The following is a 6,185-nucleotide window of genomic DNA, read 5'->3' as shown; positions in this document are numbered from 1 at the left end:
GCAATGTTAAATCAAACTAAAGATTAAAGATTAAAATTCGTTTTTGCGATAATGACAAATGCCCCGTACCTACCCACATGTGCTCGTGTGAGACAAGGCCCATAGGTATGGTCCCCTTCCCTCTCTCAGTACTAGTTAATTTGAGTACTTGTGTATTGTCAGAAAAGTAATTAATACTAGGTCTTGTTTTGTTGTTTCAAAAAAATTTTTTCTGTTGTTTTTTTGTTTTTTGTTTAAAAGCAAGGCATGCTTGTGATGACTCTATAACAGACTAATTTGGATTATTGAAGTTGCTCCCGGGCTCCATCCACTCTGGAGAATGATCTGGGACATTTAGGGTTTTTTGTTTTTGTTTTTGTTTTTGTGGGGTGGGGTGGGGTGCGGGGAGTGTGTGTGGGGTTTGTTTTTATTTAGTTATGTTTTTTAAATTCATTAACCATCAGATAGCCCTTAAGGGGAGGAGGACTGATTGATTCCACATTCCACTTCCTAGATCTAGTTTAGAAAACTTGTTCCCCACCTGGTGCTCTTAGGAAGGAGTATAGTAAATGCCTCATTTAATAACATACTCCTTTTTGAAAGTTGCCTTTTCTCTCCACCCTTGAGTAGGTCCAGTATTTGATGAAACTCATGAAAGTGGGTGGAACCTGTCTTGCCCCTCCTCTTTTCTAGGATGCACTATATATGTGACTGTGACTTTCAAGAAAATTTGTTTGCCATGTGCTGATTTTTTTTTTGAAGTTAATTTCTAACTTCTTTCACTGATAAATGAAGAAAAGTATTGCACCTTTTGAAATACACCAAATGGATTGAGTACGTAATTAAAAAACTTTTTTTTCCCCGTCAGTCATTGTCTTAATATGCTTAGCATAGAAATGTCCAGCCTAATAGTGTATGATGTAGTGTTCCTAGAACACAGCTGAAGACCTGGTAAATTGAGGAAATTTGAGGGGTGGCGCTAGGAGACAGATGTCTGTGGAATGATGCACATCCTCTTTCAAGTGGGGAGGATGGAGACCTGCTTCATGAAGAAGCTGGGGGTGTGGGTGGGGATGGGGAGAACATTTAACAACATGGGGACCAGTCAGGGGAATCCCCTTATTTCTGTTTTACATACGAGGAACCCTGGAGTAGCTCGTTAAGGCTCTCTAGTTTAATAAAAAAATCATGGAGTCTTATGAAGACTCTTCATAAGTGTTAATAGGGATTTTATTCACTTACCTTCGTTGCAGTTTCCAATTTTTAAAAATGTTTAGGTAGTCTTTTCCACCTTCCCCAAATCCTAATTCTTGTAGATTCATTAGTGTTGAACCAATGCTTTCTCATGTCTCAGTTCTTTGTATATGCATTCTTTTCAGATGTATTAAACAAACAAACAAAACCCTTCACAAGCCAGCCTGGGGGTTGTTCTTTTCCCTCCGCCTCTTTTTAGATACTTAGGAGTGGGAAGTTGACTCTTAATCTAACACATTTTGGGATAAGATTTTAAAGCTTTATTTTTTTTAATGTATTTCCTTTCTGGCCTTCCGTTTGAGGTGATGGTTTCCCCTCAGTATGTTCAGGTTTGTGCCTTCTTCCCTAAGATTGGCAGGTAGCCTGCAAGACCCCTTCTCTTTAAGACCAAAGTGGGTCCATAGCAGTCCTTAGTGAAGGTGATGCCCAGAAGGCTCCCTGCTCATGTTGGGAAGCAGTGACAGCACATATCTCTCTCATCCATTGGTTAGTTGGAAAACAACCAGATTTTCCCTCAAGTTTTCTGTATCCATGCTTTTCAGACTTTGTTGTTTACTGGAGTATAGCTTGAGCAATGGGTTTTTAAAAGCTTTCCATGTATTTCCAGAACACGGCCAAGTTGGAGAACGATTGCTCCTAGATTGTTACCCAGACTGCTTCCATCAGATTCCAGATTCTGTGCTGTGAATCTGAATATGGGACAGATTTTCTTTAGGTGACAGGAATGATTCATTTACCTTAAGGGAATTGTACTGATAATGTAGGAGAGTCTTAGAAACTAAGAGCTGTTGGCACAGCATAACCTCATTTTGGTGGTTTTTTCTAAGTGGAATCATGTTTGGCTTGATTCTGTGCTGTGCTGGAGCTAAGCTGCATGGCTTGGTTGGGAAGGGGTTAAGAAGAGGCCGATCTAAGCTTTACTGTTTTTTTTATTTTTTATTTTTTTAAAGATATTGTTTATCCATTTGAGAGAGAGACAGTGAGAGAGATCATGAGAGCGGAGAAGGTCAGAGGTAGAGGCAGACTCCCTGTGGAGCTGCTGTGGGACTCGATCCCGGGACTCCAGGATCATGACCTGAGCTGAAGGCAGTTGTTTAACCAACTGAGCCACGCAGGCGCCCCTAAGCTTTACTGTTTTAACCAATGTTTCTTATTCCTTGTTGACCATGCCAGGGAGAGGTACCGGGATTGTGTTCTGAGATCCTAGGGAGCAGGGACTGTATATCCCTCGTTCTTACTGTAGTGGCACATAGGTCCATCCTGATTATTGCTGTGTCCCTGGCCTAGAGTAGCGTTTGACACATGAGAGACGGTTCTAAAAGTAGTCACTGGATGGTACATGATTTCAAGAATGAATGAGTGAAATAAAGGTCACATGGTTGTGTGAGCGAATACATCAGAAGAACAACAAAGACAAGGGGATTGAGTTAAGCTAATAGTTTTCTAACTAAATATTTTCTTATAAAGATTTTAGTTGTTTGCTTGTTTGTCTGTTTATTTATTTAATTATTTAGAGAGCATTAGCCATGGAGGGTGGGGAGAGGGAGAGAGAGAGAATCTCAAGTGGATACCTCCCTGAGTGTGGAGCCCGACACAGGGCTCGATCTTATGACCCTGAGATCGTGACCTGAGCCTAAATCGAGGGTCAGATGCTTAACCAGCTGAGCCACCCCGGCATCCCTAATTAAATATTTTAAATTTGACTTTCATGTATCAGAAGATCATGGGTGGGAAATGGATGAAGTTAATACTGTTTTTCTATTTAAATACTGTTTTCTGTTTGACTTAACAGACTTGTCCATCATCTTGGCTTAGTGATTCATACGACTCAGGGAGTGTCAGCTAGAGTTTGGAAAAGGATGATCTAAAACAGTCCTCAGCGGGCTTTTTAGGTTGTGGCAAAATACACATTTAGGCTAATATGATACTAATACATCACTGGTTTTCTAAAATACCAGATGTTTTACTTTAGGTCTTTGAAATAGGTTCAGTGATTTGTTAAAGTTGTACCCTTAGAGCTGGATCTTACGCTGGTAGGGGAGCATATTCTACTGGGAAAGGGAGAACGGTGGTGTGAAAGCAACAATTGCAGTATTTCCTTTGTTTAAGGTGCATTTGTCCTCCATCTTCATGTTGTAGTCCGAATACCTCTTAAAATTTGTGCAGTTAATGTAGTATTTTTTTGTTTTTGTTTTTTTGGATTTTGTTTGTTTTGTTTTGAAAAGCTGTCATTAAACCCTCTAGTATCATAATTGCTGTCTTCATAGAATGGATAAAAATAATGGTATATCTTTTTCTTCATTGTTAGGTTTGGACTATTTTCTTTTTTTTTTACTCCCATTTTGATATTACTATTAGTTTTTTGGGTACTCAGTGCTAAGAGACTCTGGTACACAAGGGCCCTGCTTCTTGAGGAGGATTGGAACATAGTCCCCCTGGGTGCTGCTAACCTGCTGTTGGAGATTTAGTGTATAACCTTTGGGGAAATGGCGACTTCATTAACTTTTGGGCGGAGGGGCTGAGTTCTTCCTGGTTAGCATAACTTTGAATGACATGTGAGGGAAATAGCTTGAAATCACATTTCTAATTCACATGTCCTTGTTACCTGTAGGCCTTACCCTGAGTTCCTCCAACTTTAGACCATGATCCTTTAACAACATAGAACAAGAGAAAACCTTACCTTATTATTTTCTTTCTGGAACTGTTTGAATACTTTTTAAGTTTATACAGTATATTACGTGGAGTTTTTTCCCAACTGCCCTCCTGTTTTCTTAAGCCTCATTTCTTTAGCTTTTGCTTAGTACTGTATTACAAACTACCCTAACCCTCTGGCTTATACCAGAAGCTTATTTTTCTCTCACTGATGGGTCAGTGGGGCTTTGCCTCCAGGTTTCCGCTTTGGCTCACGTTGGCTCCAAGCTTCTCACGCTGCAGCCTGGCTCCAGAAAGCGGTAGCTATCTACGAGCGGACTTCTCACGGTGAGTCTGGTGAGCCAAAGCGGGTGCAAGGTCAAGCGCATTTAATCATATTTCACTGTGCAGAAGATTCCGTATAGCCAAGCCTAGTCTGTACCATTTATTCATTCATTCATTTATAGTAAATTCAAAAGTAGTTTTTTTTTTTTTTTAAAGCACTTAATAAGGCCCTGAAGATAAAGCAGAGAATAAAATAGATGGGGATCCTGTCTTCTACTTGGAATTTTCCTTGCAAATTTGATAGTTTTTTTGAATAACCATTTGATCTCATCGCCCTTGGAATGGCTATCAAGAAAGTAAAAGTCTTGGCTGTGTGTGCCTCCCCATGGCACACATTCGTCAGAAGGCTTGTTTCCATACTGGGCACTGGAGATACTGTGGCAGGACAGCCCTAACCCTGCGTGCAGGTAGCTTTCAGTCTCCCAGGTTCCTTATCTGTAACATAATTATGCGTTTAGTCATTATTGGGGCCTTAGGGGCAAGTCTGTTGGCTGGTTGGTCAATAATTAGTGGGAAACTTAAAAGATTCCTCTGAGATTTTGAATATACGTATAGGTATGGAGTGGGGCCTGGGAATCAATTCAGTTTTTAAAAGCTTCCCAGATAGAACCTTGGTTAGATATGTTTGGGGACCAGTGCACACCTTAGCGTCTCACTCTCTCCTTCCTTCCTTCGTGGTGGGGGGAGGGGGAGAGGGAGAATCTCAGGCAGACTGCCTGCTGCGTGTGGAGCGTGAAGTGGGGCTCCATCCCAGGACCCAGAGACCATGACCTGAGCAGCTCGCCTGAGCCACACAGATGCCCCACCTCAGTGATTTCTTAACTCTGGTTGTGTGAATGTTACTTAGGGAGCTAGTTTTTTAAAAAATGAAAATAATGCCTGAGGTCATTTTAGGCAGTCTCTGGAGATAGGGTCACTTAAATTTATCACTTAAGTTGTTTTTTTCAAATTATGTTTTGAGGGGCATCACTTCTTTAAATCTCATCACATTATTTTAGTGTTCCTCCAGGTTTGAGAAAGATGTCACTAAGTGATTTCTTAAGGTTTCATTTATATCTGACATGAATTTTAGAGTAATTTTGGGTCACAAGTCTTCAGCTTAACTGTTCTTTGAGGAATGAGATTTTCCAGACTTGTGGTTCCAACCAGCATTCAGTTCTTGACTCCTTAACCAGGAAAGAACATGTAGAGAGTTCATGGTCATATAATTTATTGGTGAACTGGCACTGAGATAGTTTGGGCAGATGCCTAAGTAATTACATTTCTTAGACAGTAGTGTGAGAGAGAGCAGTTACCTGAGTTTAGAGATGAGCTACGGTTTTCTAACTCAAACCTAGAATGTAAGCAGCTATATTTCTCTGATAATTTCAAGACAAGTGTAACTTCACTGGAGGTGGGTCTCTTTTTCATTCCCCTCATGAATATTCCAGTTGACCTGCAGAGAGTACTCTGAACCAAATAGCGTGAAGTTAGTACTAGAAATGAGTATAAAATTGAAGTTATTCCAACAACCTAATAAATCAGACCTCTAGGAGATGAAGTCTGCTGCTAACTTAAAAACAAGCTCAAGGTTCCTTTCTTCCTCTTATGTGGATGTCCTTTGTCGTGTGTCATCCCCTGCCACTGCATGCATGTACACGCTTTTTGTCAGACCTTTTTTGGCGGGGTGTGGGTTCCCCCTTTGGTCAGTGAATATTTAGTTCTGGGTGGATTGATCTAAGTCTGAGTGAATAAACAGGTGGTGGCCCTTTGCGTTCTGGCTTGGTATCGGTGACTTAACATTTGATTGGATAGGTCTTAGTTTCTGTGTCTTGGTTTGTGGTTGAGTGTAAACATGGCCAGTCTTCTCAGTGGGAAGGAATTGGAGAGGGCTTTGCAGATATTCAGTGCTTTTGAGCCATGAGCACAATTCTTTCTTAACTCCCTCATTATGGGCTACTGGGACATAGCCTCAAAAAGGTGGGCAAGCTTGTGCC

Source organism: Enhydra lutris, unplaced genomic scaffold (genome assembly GCF_002288905.1).
Source record: "Enhydra lutris kenyoni isolate GAN:26980312 unplaced genomic scaffold, ASM228890v2 scaffoldscaffold38, whole genome shotgun sequence".
Lineage (NCBI taxonomy): Eukaryota > Metazoa > Chordata > Mammalia > Carnivora > Mustelidae > Enhydra > Enhydra lutris.
The sequence above is the reverse complement of the archived record's forward strand: the minus strand, read 5'-3'. Positions refer to the sequence as shown.